Raw genomic sequence first — 17,756 nt, 5'->3', positions numbered from 1 at the left:
TTTATGTTTTTTTTTTTATATACTAAAATGAGTTTCCTATAAGACAATTGCATCTGGAATTTGGCTCCTCAGCCAGGCCATCTGTGTTTATTTAAGTATTGTTTATACCATTCACGTTACATTAAATGATTTAAAAATGATCATTCATAACAAGAATTTCAAGACTGTTATGTGGCATCCACAAACTTGTGTTTCTCTTTAATGTGTACGCAAAAATCACTAATTCTCTCATTACTAACATTTTGTTTCACTGCCAACCACCATAACTTCTGTGACTCTCCGCTACTGTCCCCCACTGACCTTTCTCCTTTAAAGGGCTGTGCCCATTCTGCCTCTCCCCATAGACCCTTCCTCATCCCTTCTGGGTACCATGTTTTAGCACTTAGCTCTTCCCTTCACAGGATGAAACATTTCCATTTTACCATGCAGTATTATTTAATGTTTCCAAAAACAGTTCAGGACTTTATATTGAAGAAGAAGAAGAAGAGCTATTTTAAATGACTTTAAATTCAACAATGGCTAGAAAGAATGAAATTACACTGTGTTCTGTTTTACCTCCGTTAGAGATCCCTGTGCATATTCTGTATTTGAAATACAATTCTCAATTTTCTATATGCTTGCACTTTGAGTTCTGCTTGTTGAAAATGAGAGGCATGGATGCTTTCTGATCAAAATGAGAAAACATATCTATTTAATGCCCTTTTATGTGTGTTCATTTTTGCTTTTCATATGAGAAAATACATGGAAAAGCAAATTCATGATTGACTTCGTACATTTTGGCCATAATTGCTCAAGGCAAGAGTTGCTCCTTTAGCCTGTAGTATATGAAATGAGCCCAAAAAACTTTTTAGATGTTTTTTGTTTTAGCAAATAAGACAGAATGCCATGTCTCTGTGTTATTGCAAGGTCTCCTGTGATTTATGGTCAAACAATCTTCTTTATGAAATCCTCAATCGCAGCAGTATTTCTTCTTTTTTGTAATTAATCTAATTCTTTATTTTACAATTATGTAAAATAGTTTCAATGTACACAATCCTGTAAAATGTAGTAAGTTTGCTAAACTCATAACCAACTATGGGCCACATGTACAAAGAGAAGTGTTTACGATTATCAAATCGCAAATTTTTGCGATTTGCTATTTGGTAATCACAAAGACACATGTACAAATATATATTTTGCACATTGTACAGCAGGTCCCTGTGGGCCGCAAATACACCCATCTAATAAATATTAATGAGGTAGGTCTCTATTTGTGACCCATTGGGAATCACAAAGGTCACAGGGTTGCCGGCCTACTGGGATCAGCAGACCACCATGTCTGTGATTTCTTTTCAATAAAGCAATCTCTTTTTTTTGTAAATGCACCCCGTTTTCCTTAAAGGAAAACAGGATGCGTTTAAAACAAAAAAAAGAAAAGATTTATTTTTACTTTTGAAGAGTAGTCACTGGTCTTTAGCCACTGCTTGCTCTTAAGAAATGTTTTACAAACATTCACAAAGGGGAAGGGGTCCCTTGCAAATGGGTTTCCACTTACTTGAAGTAGGTTGTAAAATGCAAACGTTTTGGGACCGCACTTTGGTTGAAAAACATTCTTCTATACCACTGCAATGAGGTATTGGAAAGGGATACCCTAAACACGGCCCTTTTTAATACTGAATCACAAATCCAATTTGCAGTAATAGAGCTTTGTACATTTAAAAGTCTGTTAGTGTTTGCAAACAGGCCGATTCTGTGAAGTGGCCTTTTTATGAACACAAAAGCACTTTGTACATGTGACCCTTAATCTGCATGAAGTGCAAACTAAACAAACCAGTGTATTTCCTCTACCATACTTGGTAGTTAAAATCATAGTAAGGCTCTACTTGTATGACTGAGAGTAACATTTATGTCTTCATAATGTTCATGACAAGCAATCCAGTGCAGAGTATATTTTGTCAAGGTCGATAATAATCATTGTAGTGGCGTACATGTGTGTCTGTGGATAGCCCTTACAGTCTACGTCGGTTACTGCAGTTTGTTTTAGCTCTTTTTCTGCCTCTTAAACAAACTTCATGAAGTGGCAGATCATTTTTGCATCCTTCCTCTTTGTAAAGGCCTGCTACAGCTCTCCATTATGTGTGTACAGAAGGGCACTGAGGGCCTCATTTACAAAGCCCTTGCACCACTGCTGTGCCCTTTTTTTTTTACACAGTGGCTGAGCTAAAACTTCTCCAAATTTACAAAGTGGAGCTAGATCCCACTGGCATCACTTTTCACACCTGGGTGTCATTTTTCCTTAGGGTTAGATCTGGCTGCATCAGATACCGACAATGATGTGCAAAGTAAGCATTCCTTTGGCTTAGAGTGGGTATCTTGTAGACCTTACCACTTGTGCCAGGTCCAGGTATCCCTTATTAGTAGATTAGTAGTTTTCTAGCAGCTTAGGCTGATAGAGGTAGCTATAGCAGGGCAGCTTAGGCTGAACTAGAAGACATGCAAAGCTCCTACTATACTACTTATATCATTCAGCACTATATCATAAGAAACACAATACTCAGAGTTACTAAAAATAAAGGTACTTTATTTTGGTGACAATATGCCAAAAGTATCTCAGAGGATATACTCCTTTAGGAGGTAAGTAAAATAAACAAAATATACACTCAAACCAAAATTAGGTAAGTAAACAGTTAGAAAAGTAGTGCAAACACTGTAGATCACAATAGAATGCAAAAGCAGACAATAGGCCTAGGGGCAACACAAACCATATACTCCAAAAGTGGAATGCGAACCACAAATGTACCCCAGGTCTAGTGTAGTGTGTATAGGGTCACTGCGAGTGTAAGAAAACACTAAGGGTGTCCAAGATACCCCACCGCAAGACCCTGAAAAGTAGGAGAATAGTTACCATACTACAGTAAGGTCGAGATAGGCGATTCTGCAAAAACAAAAACTGACTACAAAGCACTGAAGATGGATTCCTGGACGTGTGGACCTGCAAAGGAAGGGGACCAAGTCCAAGTGTCCGGGGGGGGCAGGAGCCCACTAAACGCCAGATGAAGTTGCAAAATGGCTGCCTCCAGGTGGAAGAAGCCTAGATTCTGCAACAACGGCAGGTGTCAGGAATTTCTCCTTTGGTCAGAAGATGCAGAGTTGTTTTCATGCAGAAAGACTACAAACAAGCCTTGCTAGATGCAAGAGTCACGGTTGAAGGTTTTGGGTGCTGTCAGGAGGTCGCCCTTTGTAGGAGGAGACAAACGGGGTACTCACCAATACAGAGAGCCCACGCAGAAGGAGGCAGCAGCCTCCGAAGCACCTGAAATCTGAGCACGGCGGTTGTCTCAGCACAACAAAAGAGGGTCCCACAAAGTCGGATGTCAACTCAGCGAGTTGGGCAATGCAGGACAGCGTGCCGGAGACCTGGGCTGTGCTGTGCATGAAGGAAGTCTTGCAAAAATGCACAGAAGCCCTAGCAGCTGCAGATCATGCAGTACACAGGATTACTGTCTGGCTTGGGGAGACAAGGACTTACCTCCACCAAATGTGGACAGAAGGACCACTGGACTGCCATGGTCACTTGGATCTAGCTCCTGTGTTCCAGGGACCACGCTGGTCAAGATGAGAGGGAACCCAGAGGAACTGGTGATGCAGAAGTTTGATGCCTGCTTTAGCAGGGGGAAGATTCCGTCGACCCACGGGAGAATTCCTCTTGGCTTCCAGTGCAGGGTGAAGGCAGACAGCCCTCACAGCATGCACCACTAGGAAGCAGTTGAGAAAACCAGCAGGATTTGGCGCTACAATGTTGCTGGTAGTCTTCTTACTACTTTGTTGCTGTTTTGCAGGCGTCCTGGAGCAGTCAGCGGTCGATCCTTGGCAGAAGTCGAATAGAGAAGGGCAGAGGAACTCTGGTGAGCTCTTGCATTCATTATCTGACGAAAAACCCACAGGAGAAACCCTAAATAGCCCTCACAGAAGGATTTGCTACCTAACCAGGTAAGAGCCTATCAGGAGGGGTCTCTGACATCACCTGCTGGCACTGGCCACTCAGAGCTGTCCATTGTGCCCTCACAACTCTGCATTCAAGATGGCAGAGGTCTGGGACACACTGGAGGAGCTCTGGGTACCACCTGTGGGGTGGTGATGGACAGGGGAGTGGTCACTTCCCTTTCCTTTGTCCAGTTTCGTGCCAGAACAGGGGCTGGGGGAATCCTTGAACCAGTGTAGACTGGTTTATGCAAGAAGGGCACCATCTGTGCCCTTCAAAGCATTTCCAGAGGCCAGGAGAGGCTACTCCTCTCAGGGCCTATACACCTATTTCCAAAGGGAGATGGTGTAACACCCTCTCTCAGAGGAAATTCTTTGTTTTGCCTTCCTGGGACTGGACTGCCCAGACCCCAGGGGGGCAGAAACCTGTCTGAGGGTTGGCAGCAGTGGTAGCTGCAGAGAAAATGCCAAAGAGCTAGTTTGTCAGTACGCGGGGTCCATGCTGGAGCCCCGGGGATGCATAGGATTCCATGATCCTAGACATGTTAATTGGCCATGTTCGGAGTTACCATTGTTACACTACACATAGGTATTGACCTATATGTAGTTCACACGTGTAATGGTGTCCCTGCACTCACAAAGTCCGGGGAAATTGCCCTGAACAATGTGGGGGCACCTTGGCTAGTGACAGGGAGCTCTCACACTTAGTAACTTTGCACCTAACCTTCACTAAGTGAGGGTTAGACATATAGGTGACTTATAAGTTACTTAAGTGCAGTGTTAAATGGCTGTGAAATAACGTGGACGTTATTTCACTCAGACTGCAGTGGCAGTCCTGTGTAAGAATTGTCTGAGCTCCCTATGGGTGGCAAAAGAAATGCTGCAGCCCATAGGGATCTCCTGGTACCCCAATACCCTGGGTACCTAGGAACCATATACTAGGGAATGATAAGGGTGTTCCAGTGTGCCAATCAGAATTGGTAAAATTAGTCACTAGCCTGCAGTGACAATTTTTAAAGCAGAGAGAGCATAAACACTGAGGTTCTGGTTAGCAGTTCCTCAGTGATACAGTTAGGCACCACACAGGGAACACATACAGGGCACAACGTATGAGCACTGGAGACCTGGCTAGCAGGATCCCACTGGCACAGGTAAAAACAAACACACACACGAGTACACATGGGGGTAACATGCCAGGCAAGATGGTATTTTCCTACATTCCTCCTTAAACATTCATTCAGAAATGATGCAGACATATTTACAAGCCTTTCAGAAAATGACCCATCCTTTGCAAAAGCTTTGCTGAATTTCTATATCCTCAGAAATGTAATGCCTGGTCAGACAAGGCGTAAAAATGATGCATTGGCACAGGTATGTAAGGAGAACATATACAAATCACCCTGGCAAGCTTCAGGACAATATGGACTTACTCTTGCTTCAGCTTGGAGCATTAAAAGGATAACAACAATCACCACCATCACCACCACCTCCTACATCACCACCACATCATCCACAGAGGCAGCGCAGGAGAACGGAGAGAATATATCAGCTGTGGACATCACTCATTGGCCTCAGGAAGGAAGAGATAATCACATATTACAATTTGAGGAGGTAGTCCATTGTACAGAAGCTCCATCTCACTGCACCAGGCTACATGTGACAGTCAAGATGGATACGCACATCCCACCACAGACCAAGTAACTGGCCTGCTATGATTGCTGGCCTCTAGGCCCTTCCAGACAACTGCAGCACAAGTAGCTGGAATCTCACAACCATCATTCTCAGCATTCTTACCCTCTGTCCTGGATGCCGTCATCCAGCTCACTCCCCACCACATCCCCTTCCCCAACACCCACCAATTGCAGAAGGAGGTAAAACAGGGGTACTATGCCATTGCTGGGTTCCCACATGTGGTGGGTGCCATGGATTGCACGCATGTGCAACTCGTCCCTCCTGATGCAACAGCCCATCTATACAGGAACCAGAAACACACCCACTCCATCAACATCCAGGACACTGTTGACGACTGGGGGTTGATCTCAAATTTGCTGGCTAAATACCCTGGCAGCATGCATGACACCTTCATATTCTGGTACTTCATCATCAACCAACTGCTCCAGGATTGACAATATGGCAATGGCCTACTTATAGGTAAGCAAGCATCATGTATCTAACAGACACTATAGTAAATATACATGGAGGACACAATACACATTTCACTGTTTGCATACACAGATAGGGACTCCAGCCTGAGGGCTGTTCCACATACATGCAACACGCATCAGTCCACACATGCAATGCATTTCACCCCCAGTGTGCATACATCTTAAGCCAGTTTTGCAGTTGTGGCATGTTGTAAAGACACACAGCCATGCATGGTTGACAGGAAATCTGGCTTAAATCACTGTGAGCAAGGGAGGTGTACCATGTCAACTTGCGGGTTTTCACATGCGACACACATGGGCCATCACAGGTGCAAGATGACAAAGCAGGTAATAAGTAACTGCACAAATGTAAAATAATCACCAACATCACTCACATTTCACGTCTGATGTGTAATGCTACACACATTCATCAATTGCCATGCCTCTGAGGCAGCAGCCTTGGCTTGAAGGTGCACCTGCACTCACAAATGCAATCCTGCAAGCAAAGAAGTGCCTCTACAACTCCTGATGCAAGTGTGAATGTGTACTTGGTAGGCAACGTTTGAGCAAGCCTAGTTAGAATGGGCCACACATATTGTGTACGAATTCCCCTTGACAGAGATGTTAGACAGTGAAGGAAGTTGTGGAGCTGGACAGCTGAGGACCACTCACAAGTCTAAATGAGCCATGTGTTGTGTGTACAATTTTGGCACAATGATGTCACAGATATATAAAATCTTCTCCCATAGTGACATTCACCCATGGATGGGGAAATGGCATTTGGGACAGCATGTCACTCATTTGGTATATGGGAGTGCATACTGTGTGGATGGCATCATGTCAGCTGCTCTGGACAATATTGGTCATTCAAATGCCTGATCCAATGTAATGTAGACCAACACCAAAACCTGGGGATGACCATGAACCCATGCATGTGTCTGTGTCACCCATGTCCAGCATGTTAACACCTACAAAGTAAGGACCTACAAAAGTGATTTATCTCCACATTCTGTCTCTCCACACATGTAGTATGCAGACATAACTTGGGTGGACCAGAGCAATGGGAAATGGGCTTCACCAAAATATGCATATGAAAAATGGCAGTATGGATGTGGATTGTATGATGTATTTGCTTATGCACTGAATTTAAGATCACATAGATTGATTGACCAGGATCCTGCAAACATCATGACATATATATGATTTGCACATCATGTGTTCATTACTGGGAGAAGTGAATGACAATACCACAACACATAACACACATGAGCAGGAGTTTAACAAATTCATATTGCATAAAGTCTGACACTGTCATTTTTCTTTCATTTCAGCTGACCAAGAATATGGGATCCAGCCATGGCTGAAGACTAAGGGGGTCATTACAACATTGGCTGTAAATGCCGCTTACTGCCGTGCAGAAGACCGCCAACATACCGCTGCGGCAGCGGAATTCCGCCACGGTCATTATGACCCACAGCTCGGAATCCGCCAATATACAGACACCCACACAAGTCCGCCACACCAAAGGTCAGTGATAAACTGGTGATAACAAAACCTCCACCATCACGCCAACAGGAATACGCCCACACTATCACGACCCACAAATCCATGCAGCGGTCTTTCAACCGCGGTATTCCATTGGTGGTACACATCGCTGCACTCAAAATACACACACATTTACAAAACACAGCCATATTGGACAATTCCAAATACACACACCTGATACACATACACACACCACTCCCACACACCCAATACAATATAAAACACACACCCACAAACCCCTACAACCAAAATCCCAAAAGAAGGCCAGAGAGAGACACTACAATCTACAAACAAGCATCCACAGGCATACAACACCATCACCCACATAACATCCACGCACCCCACACAACACACCACTAAATATCACCCCACATATCACAACACACTTTCCCCACACATCACCCACACCACCCCATGGCACGGCAAAGACACCCCAGGTTCTCTAAGGAGGAGCTCAGAGTCATGGTGGAGGAAATCATCCGGGTAGAGCCACAGCTATTCGGATCACAGGTGCAGCACACCTCCATTGCTAGGAAGATTGAGCTATGGTGAATAGTGGACAGGGTCAACGCAGTGGGACAGCACCCAAGAAATAGGGATGACATCAGGAACAGTTGGAACGACCTACGGGGGAAGGTGTGTTCCGTGGTATCCAGACACCACCTTGCGGTACAGAGGACTGGCGGCAGACCCCCACCTCCTCCCCCACAACTAACAACATGGGTGGAGCAGGTCTTGGCTATACTGCATCCTGAGGGCCTCGAAGGAGTAGCTGGAGGAATGGACTCTGGTAAGTCAAACCTTAACTACCTTAACCCCCACCCTACCTGCATGCTATCACATACCCCCACCCTCGCCCTCACCCCCATCACTCCAACTCCTCACACATGTCCCACTATCACAAACCACACATCCCAACACCAAGCCCTGCATGCAACACCAAAGCATGGACACCCATCACCAATGCATGGCCATGGCACATACCCATCATCACACAAGATTTCACACAGGAATGCAAGCATTGGGGTACATGGTCACCCACCCATTGCACACCATGGTACACACAGATGCAAGAATCATGCTTTTACACCCCTGCAGGGCCCCTACCGATGTCACTGCACAGGAGGGTCCACACATGTCCACACCACCAACAGAAGAGGCCCACAGTGATGACAACAGCTCTGTCCAACTGGATCTAGATGACCAGCCAGGCCCATCTGGGACATCGGGACAGTCGGTTCCCCTCACACAGTCACAGGCCACCACAGAGCCTCCCCCCTCAGGAAACACCAGCACAGCACCCACCCAGTGGGCCCATACCTCTGTCCCTAGGAGACATCAAGCAGCAGTGTGTCCACCACTACAGGGAACCCAGGCTAACCCACCACCCCAACAACAACAGGGACCTGGGGGCAGTGGAAGTGGGCACACCGTTCAGGGGACAGAGGCCCCGGAACACAGGGGAACTGGGAGGGCTGCTGTGCGACAGGGGGAGGACAGGCCCAGGGAACCCACTCTCCACGAGGCCCTCTCCAACATCATGGGAGCGTTCCATCATTCCCAGGAGAAGATGGCAACGGTACGGGACAAGTTTCAAGAGACCCAGCAGCTTCAGTAGGAACAGTATTTGGGCTTCAGTGAGGAACTCAGATCCATCAATTCCACCCTGGGCACCATCGTAGGGGTGCTGAAGGAATTCCTCAAAACCAGGAGGGATGCTGTGGCACAACAAGGGGCCCCTGACACTATCCTGGACGATGAACTGCCCACCACCTCCGCCAGCGCAAGTGGACAGGAGGCACCGCCACAGTACCACCACACCAGCAGCCCACCCCTACAGATGGAAAACCACCCCGCAAATGGTCCCTGAGATCCAGGACGAAGACAGAGAACGATGCCAAGACCTCCGCCAAGAAATGAGACTACCCTGAATTTCATCCTTTTGTCCCACCTTGTCACCCTGTCCATCCTCAAACTGCCCCAGCTCCACTTACTATGCCCCTTTGGACAATGCACCTGTGAAACAAATAGACTGGACTCTGCCATGGACATTCCTCCACCATCACCCCTCACCCTTTTACAGCATTCTCCAATATTGAGCACTAAACTAAACACCCTCAAAGCACAAAACAATCTGGAGTCTGTTTGTGATTTCGAAATAGTGTATTAGCAATTACAGTGACAAAATGCTCTTTCAATTGTAATGTCAACATACCTATGTCACACAGCTCTAGTCGATGAGGAAACAAAGCAGATGTCACACAGTGGGACCCACATCTGTGAAATCGTAAGGGAAAGTGAAAACTCAGTGACCACACACTGGGTGAAAACGACAGACAATAGAGAGGTAGTAGTGTTAAATTACATGTAGTAGGCAGGTTTGTCTTCTGACCTGTGTCTCACTGGAAGTATTGCAGGATAACCGAGTTCCTGTTGTCGATGTCCTTTTCTTCTGCTTCCTTGTCTTCACTGTCCACAGGCTCCACAGCTGCCACAACACCTCCATCTGGACCATCCTCCTGCAGAAAAGGCACCTGTCGTCGCAAAACTAAGTTGTGAAGCATACAGCAGGCGACGATGATCTGGCATACCTTCTTTGGTGAGTAGAATAGGGAACCACCTGTCATATGGAGGCACCTGAACCTGGCCTTCAGGAGGCAGAAGGTCCTCTCTATAATTCTCCAAGTTCGCCCATGGGCCTCATTGTAGCATTCCTCTGCCCTTGTCCTGGGATTCCTCACTGGGGTCAGTAGCCATGACAGGTTGGGGTAACCAGAGTCACCTGAAAAAAGCGAGGGACAACTGTTAGACACACACTAACCTGGAGGGATATCCCCAGACCCAGACAACTATTCCCACTGATTTGGTTCCAGGTGCTGACCTAATTGCCACACACGGGGCCTCTGGAGTTGCCCCATTACATAAGGGATGCTGCTATTCCGCAGGATGTAAGCGTCATGCACTGAGCCAGGGAAGTTGCCATTCACATGGGAGATGTACTGGTCTGCCAAACACACCATCTGCACATTCATTGAATGATAACTCTTCTGGTTTTGTATACCTGTTCACTCCTGCGGGGGGACCAAGGCCACATGTGTCCCATCAATGGCACCTATGATGTTGGGGATATGTCCGAGGGCATAGAGGTCACCTTTCACTGTAGACAAATCCTCCACCTGAGGGAAAACGATGAAGCTCCGCATGTGTTTCAGCAGGGCAGACAACACTCTGTACAACACATTGGAAAACATAGGCTGGGACATCCCTGATGCTATGGCAACTGTTGTTTGAAAAGACCAACTTTGAAGGAAATGGAGTACTGACAGCACCTGCACTTGAGGGGGTATTCCTGTGGGACGGCGGATAGCTGACATCAGGTCTGGCTCCAAATGGGCACACAGTTCCAGAATTGTGGCACGATCAAGCCTGTAGGTGATGATTACATGTCTTTCCTCCATTGTCGACAGGTCCACCAGAGGTCTGTACACCGGAGGATGCCGCCATCTCCTCACATGTCCAAGCGGATGGTGCCTATGAAGGACAACAGCGAGCACAGAGTCAACCAACTCATAGGTACGTACACACAGCTTACACAGTACACGATTCATAATCCGAAATTAGCGTGTATGAGTGTTGAGGCAAGGCCTAGGTATGTGTGACGCAGTTAAAAATAGAGCCATTTGGGCCCCTGAAATGGCGGCTGCCTGACCTGTAAAGTGAGACAATGGGATATGAGGTAACTGCGCTGGTGTTGTACACCATCGCGGTAGGCGGTCTAAGACCGCGGTGCAATTCTGCATTGGTTAACATTGGACCCTCTGGGTCCCAGGAGCCAATGATGATGTACGCCGGCGGTGACGGTACGCACCGCCACGGACGTGACCGTCATTTTCTATTTGTTCAGTCACTCGATACCTGATCTTTGACAGGAGAGGGCCTACACTGCAAGTGCTGCTGTGACCTCAGTCTAGAAGAAACAATGGCTCGTGTGTCTGGGGAAAGGGCCCCTGCCTTCACATCGGATATGTTGGAGAAACTCGTGGTTGGGATCCTCCCCCAGTACACGCTACTCTACGGTCCTCCAGACAAACAGGTAAGTACACTGTGAGCATCATGTATGGGCTATGCCTGTGTGGAGTGGGGTGGATGAAAGACAGGGGGGGGGAGAATGAGGCGTGCATGAAACGACGGTGAGTGCATGTGCCACATGGCAAGGTTAGGGATGCGGGCCAATGACTGTGACGGTGCAGTTGGTATTAACTTCTCTTTTTCCCCTGTAAAATTCTTGTAGGTCAGCGCCCACCAGAAGAAGGATATTTGGCGTGCCATTGCCAAGGACATCCGGACTCTGGGGGTCTATCACAGACGGAGCACCCACTGCCATAAGAGATGGGAGGACATTCGCCGCTGGAGCAAGAAGACAGCGGAGGCCCAGCTGGGGATGGCCTCCCAACGTGGGAGGGGTGCCCGTTGCACCGTGAACCCCCTGATGTTCAGGATCCTGGTGGTGGCGTACCAGTAGTTGGATGGGCGCTTGAGGGCATCACAGCAGCAACAAGGGGGTGAGTACACTCTCATTCTGCTGATTCAGCATGCAGTGGAGGTGTCTGGGTGGGGGAGGTGGGCTGTTGGTTCTCCTAGGCTAGGGAGAGTGTGTTAGTTAGGTCCCCTTTTTCAGGCAGGCCCTGTGGCACCCCACCCCACCTGGGTACAGTGCCAACTACACCTAGTCAGGCTCCTGTGACATCCACATGTGCAGATGTCGGCCATAGCCTTGTAGGCCATGTCCCAGGGATTGCATAGTAGACTCCAAGTGCGCAGCATAGTGCAAGGGGCTTCCGTGTCTGTCGTGTCCGCCAACGGTAGCGGTAATGCATGCACTCAACATGTCTTTCTTCTGTCGTCCCCTCCCTTTTTGTGGTCTCCCTGTTCTTGTGTGCATTAGCATCATCAGGAGGAGGAGCAGTGGCACCAGAGCAGAAGGGAGCTGCATCCCACATGGCCCTGGAGGGCCACACTACGGAGTAGGATTTCACCAGTGGGACGGAGGGCGAGGGGAGCTCCACGGCGGGGACAGGAGCTGACACCTGTGATACAGACTTGTCCTCTGATGGGAGCTCCCATTCGGTGGCGGGTCCATCTGTGCCCCCCCCATCTACAGGTACAGCCGCCACCCCCCTTCCAGCACCGCCCTCCCAGCAGCCCCTCAGCCTTTGCCCAGTGCCCGCTCACCCAGGCGGGTGGGCATCTCCTTCACCCCAGGCACCTCAGGCCCTGCCCCAATCACCCCTGCTGATGATGTTTTAAGTGAAAAATGCAGCAAATTCCTAATTATGCCTAAAATGCAGTGGCAGCAGCATCACATAATTCCAGTGGCCATGTGTAAAGGGAGTATGAAAAGAAAGGCTGCAGGAAGTCAATTTGTTTCTAATACACAAACACTTGTAAATACCTATAAATGAACTGTAGCAATACTTCTGCGTATTAACAGTTGTGAAAGTACTGTTCATTCAGTGATGGCTGACTTATTGGCTGTTCAATATTGGTGATGGACAAATCTCACAGCAGCTATGTCTTATATGAAAATAAGAGGTGTAAGTTACAGTTGGTGCCAACACTGAGTATTATAGTATTAGTGTGGACCAGAAATGTTGCATATGAAATTACAAAACTGTATACTACCCCTGCGAACCACAGGTTAACCCTCCTTACTTTGCCGGCTTATCGAAAGTAGTTTGCTGGTTGGGTTACTTCCAATCTGTGGATTGTAAACTGAAGATTGTGTGACTGTCTTTCCTGGTTCTGTTGCCAAAATGTGTGCTGATGCAGTTGTCTTGGAAATAGCCATGATTTCAACTGTTTCCTGAAGTGCATGTTCCTGGATGCTTCGGATCCTGGCTGGATGTGAGGTCCAGAGCTTGGCAGCTTGCACTGCAAAAGCAGTGCCTTCTACAGATTTCTTATGGTAAGGTATCACAATGAGAGGCGCAAGCCTAGAGCACAGTGTCCTGTTTTATTTGCATTGCTTGAGTTTAGCTTGTAGGTATCGCCATCCTTTTCCTGGTATGCTCTGTGGTTAATGCAAAGTGCCTTGAACATTATCCTTCTTGCTAGAGGTAGCCACGGAGTGATGTGTTCTCTTAGGTAAAGGTGGAGAAGAATCCTTGCCGGAGCATTTCAGAGGAGTTGTATTTTGCATAGAACAGATTTGGTGGTATGAAGGTATCGGCTGCTGGCAAAGCCAAGCTAGGAAATTACAGGTGTGAGGATGACTTGCAGTGTCTTCAAGTATCCAAGGAACAGAAGGAGGATGTTTTCATTGTGTAGGAGGACCTGTGTTTGACATTATTAACATGTGGTATCAAACAGAGGTTTGAATCCATGGTTACCCCTAGGTATGCTTTTCCTCGTTATATTGTTGGAGGGGTCTCATTTTGCTTAGGCCATAGCAGTATGCTGGCATTATTGCCATTGGCCTCAGGTCATAATTTCTGTCTTTTAAATATTCAGCGTTATATGATTATTCATCATCCAGGTGTTTATTTTAGGGAATCATCAAGTTTCAAATAATTATTTGAGTGTCATCTCCATAAGTGTAACAGGTGAGGTTAAATTATCTAACTGGTTTTAGTGAGGTGGTTAGGTAGATGTTGAATAATAACTGGAATATAATGGACCTCTGATGGGTGCCTCAGTGTTAAATGTGAGGAGCTAATGTGAAAGGTAGTACCAACACTAGTTCACAGTCATAGCTGATAGGCTAACAAATCAATGGGCATTAGCAGAACTCCCTTTTCACTTATTTCATATGATGTGTCAAATACGAATTTGCTGTGTGAAAAGGTTGCACAACTGTAGAGGACATTGAGTCATGTTGATCTTAAGCCAACAACTATCATGAACTTTCCCATTCCTGTTATATAAGTGGTTGTCACTATCCAAAATTAGCCGGTCAGAAGCAATGTTCAGTCAGGAGACTCCAGATTCCAAAATGGCTTGGTGTACTGATTAGCCTATTTCGCTGGGGCAGAGTCATCACAAGAGAGGTACAACTAACATTTGACTGGCATTGCTGCAGACTACATTGACCTGCTGTGATTGATAACCAAGTGAGATAATGTATCTGCTCTATAAATCTTTATTTTCTTGACAGGAGGAAGATAGTCTGTTAGGTTAATGTGCCTGCTGCAGAGGGCTGCAAATACCATATGACCATATGAGCCAGTATGACCTGCAATGTCACAAAGAGCTGCTATAAAGGGGTATCTGTCTTTCAAAAATGGTTTATTATCTAGATAACCCTACCAGGGTCAACACACTGAGGGTCATCTCAGTCAACCAGATAATGTGCAAACCATATTAAGGATCTCTGCAGCTGACCTCTCTAGACATCTTTGCAGACCCTCAACTAAAGTGCTCTGATTTTTATATATTGTAATTTAAGATCTGTGAAGTACGAATCTGTGTTTTGAAATATATTGACACCGTTGAAATTCAGTTTTACCTTTATCTAGTTTATATTCATAGCGTTTTTCAGTGGGGGAAGTGTGGGAACATTAGGTAGTAGGAATTTTATAGATCCTCACAGATTCTGGAATTTTCCTTTACAAAAATATGAGGACAATCTGTGATTTAGCCAACATTTGGTGTGTGAAGGTTATCCTGGGTAAGAAAAAGTATTGGGATCCATGCAAGCCACATCACTCCAGACTACCTTTGGAACCTTGTTTCCAGAAATGTCTAGACCTGTCAGGTTACTGGGTGCCAATCGATCCCTTACCTAAATACTACAGCTACCCATGTTGCCACAGTGGGTCAATTTGCATGACAAAATCTTGATGTTTACTTGTGCCTTACAGGGCTTAGAGAGGCTTTCCCTTTACAAGTGATAAATCAATCACGTAAATTGGGTATTATTGTTATCAGGATAAGTGCAGGAATGCTGTGTGATAAGACATTTCTTAATCCTCGTAGATTCCATTAGCGAGGTCTGCTTTCACTTTTGCTTTGCTGTGTAACTTCAGCACACACAACCTGCTGTGCAATACAACAATACAAAAAAATCAAACTTATGATTCGTAGGAAGCATTTTCCAGGGATTCCAACTTTGTTTTCAGAAGAGAAAATGTTTCTGGTAAATGTTTTACAGAAACATTTTCTTTTCCAGTACTCTGGATGACTTGTTGAAGTCCACCTTACTGTGAAGGTAATGTGGTGATATCAAGGGGTCATCATCTGTCCTAAAGCAGTGAAAGCCTGCCAGATCCATGCAGCAGGATGTCCGGTCCAACAAGAATTGACTACAAGCTGCAGGGATATGATGGTGACATTGCACTTTATTTATTTATTTATGTTTTTTTTATTTTTTTTTTATTTGTTTCTTTATTCCCAGGAGGTCAATTCATATATTCATTCATTCATTTCCAGGAGACCCCATAGGTAAAAAGAAATAAAGAGAGCAGGTGCTACCAATGACCATGCACAGTAAAGAGAATGTTTCAGTTGCCATACATGGTCTACTGAGAAGAGGGCCAGAGAGAGAATAGGAACTTTTGAGAAGTACAGAGGAGATACAAGAGAAAATACAGAGAATATGCTTTAGGATAGGAGAGAAGATTGAGTGAAAAAAGGAGAGCAAACAAAAAGGAAATGGACTATAGATGCTGCATTAAACCGAAATAGGTTGTGGGAAAAAGATTGAGAGTGGCAGTGGGGACAGAGATAGGCAGACTGGGAGAAAATAGAGAAAGTATTGGAAAGCCTAACGGAACAAAATGTGGGCAATATACACGTGGAGAAAAGGTGACTGGAGAGTTTAAAAGGAATTAGTGTGTTATCATGTCTTGGCTAATACACCCGGCCCCATATGGTTTCAAAGCATAATTTTGCAATTTATTTTCTAAAGGGGATCTTAGTGTACAATCTAATAATCACTTTGCATAGTGGTCTTTAAAGCACTAATAGGGTCTAACCATTGTTATTTGAACCACACACATTTTGGAAATTGCACCCTCTTATTAGTTGTTAATATATAACCTTCTTCCAAAATGATGATGGACACTCCTTTAATGCATATCAACCATATCTCCATTTGCTTGTATAGTCACTGGAAATTGCAACCTACTTACTGAAATAGCTATTTAGGAGGTGAGTTGGCTTTTTAGTGAACATTTAATTATGTCAGTCTCTTAACTGTTCTATATCACGATCACGTTTTTTATTGCCTATGGACAAGTTACTTGTAGAGTGGTACACAATCCCACTACAAGTAACTATTTTCCATTTCTAGCACACATGACAGGCTTCCATGCTTTCTATATTCAGCACTCAAAAACGTGCATGCTTGTCCAAGCAGTGTTTGCCACATAAAGGATGCCACCCTAAGGATTTGATTTTATGTGAGGGGAGTACTGCATTTGAAAGAGTGGAGAATGTCCATAATTCTGAAATTGGAGGACGCTGTACACTCCAAATGGGAGGTAAAATGCGAGCAGTATCAAAGAGAGATATTATCACAGAGCAAGATCCTATTTGCTAGAAGCAAACCATGAAATCATCACTCAGACGTTAGAGGCAGTGCTTCCAGCCCATACACGGCTCCTACAACTGGAGATGGAACTCATGTCCTCAGCCAGGAAACGGGCATGGAATTGATCCATCCCGGGCCAACACAGTAACCTATCCTTTACTATGCCTAATTGTTTCTGTTTAACAAAGGTCTCCTTTTGCACAGCACGTTTCACACAACCTGTAACTATGAAAGGTGTATGCTAATTTTGGTGCCTGTTTCAAGTCCATACTGTTTTGACTGGTGTTTTTGATCAAATGTAATAGAACTGTCCACATTTTGACAAAGCCTTATAGTGAAATTCATTGTGGGGCCCTCCAAACCTCCCCTGTAAGATGACATCTAAATTCTATTTAGTTTTCCCCATTTTTGCAGCCCTTGAATATTTAAAACACTGTTTGCCACTAATTCCTGAAATATTATTGATGGATATGCTCTAACCTTTCTGTAAAGTAATTTTAAACCAACAGCAAGTTTAATTAAAACATTCCTTACAAAGTTGGGAGGACTTAGGAAACTCAACACTTTAGGAAGCAGAT

This window comes from Pleurodeles waltl, chromosome 5 (assembly GCF_031143425.1).
Source record: "Pleurodeles waltl isolate 20211129_DDA chromosome 5, aPleWal1.hap1.20221129, whole genome shotgun sequence".
NCBI lineage: Eukaryota > Metazoa > Chordata > Amphibia > Caudata > Salamandridae > Pleurodeles > Pleurodeles waltl.
This window is presented reverse-complemented; position numbering follows the sequence as displayed.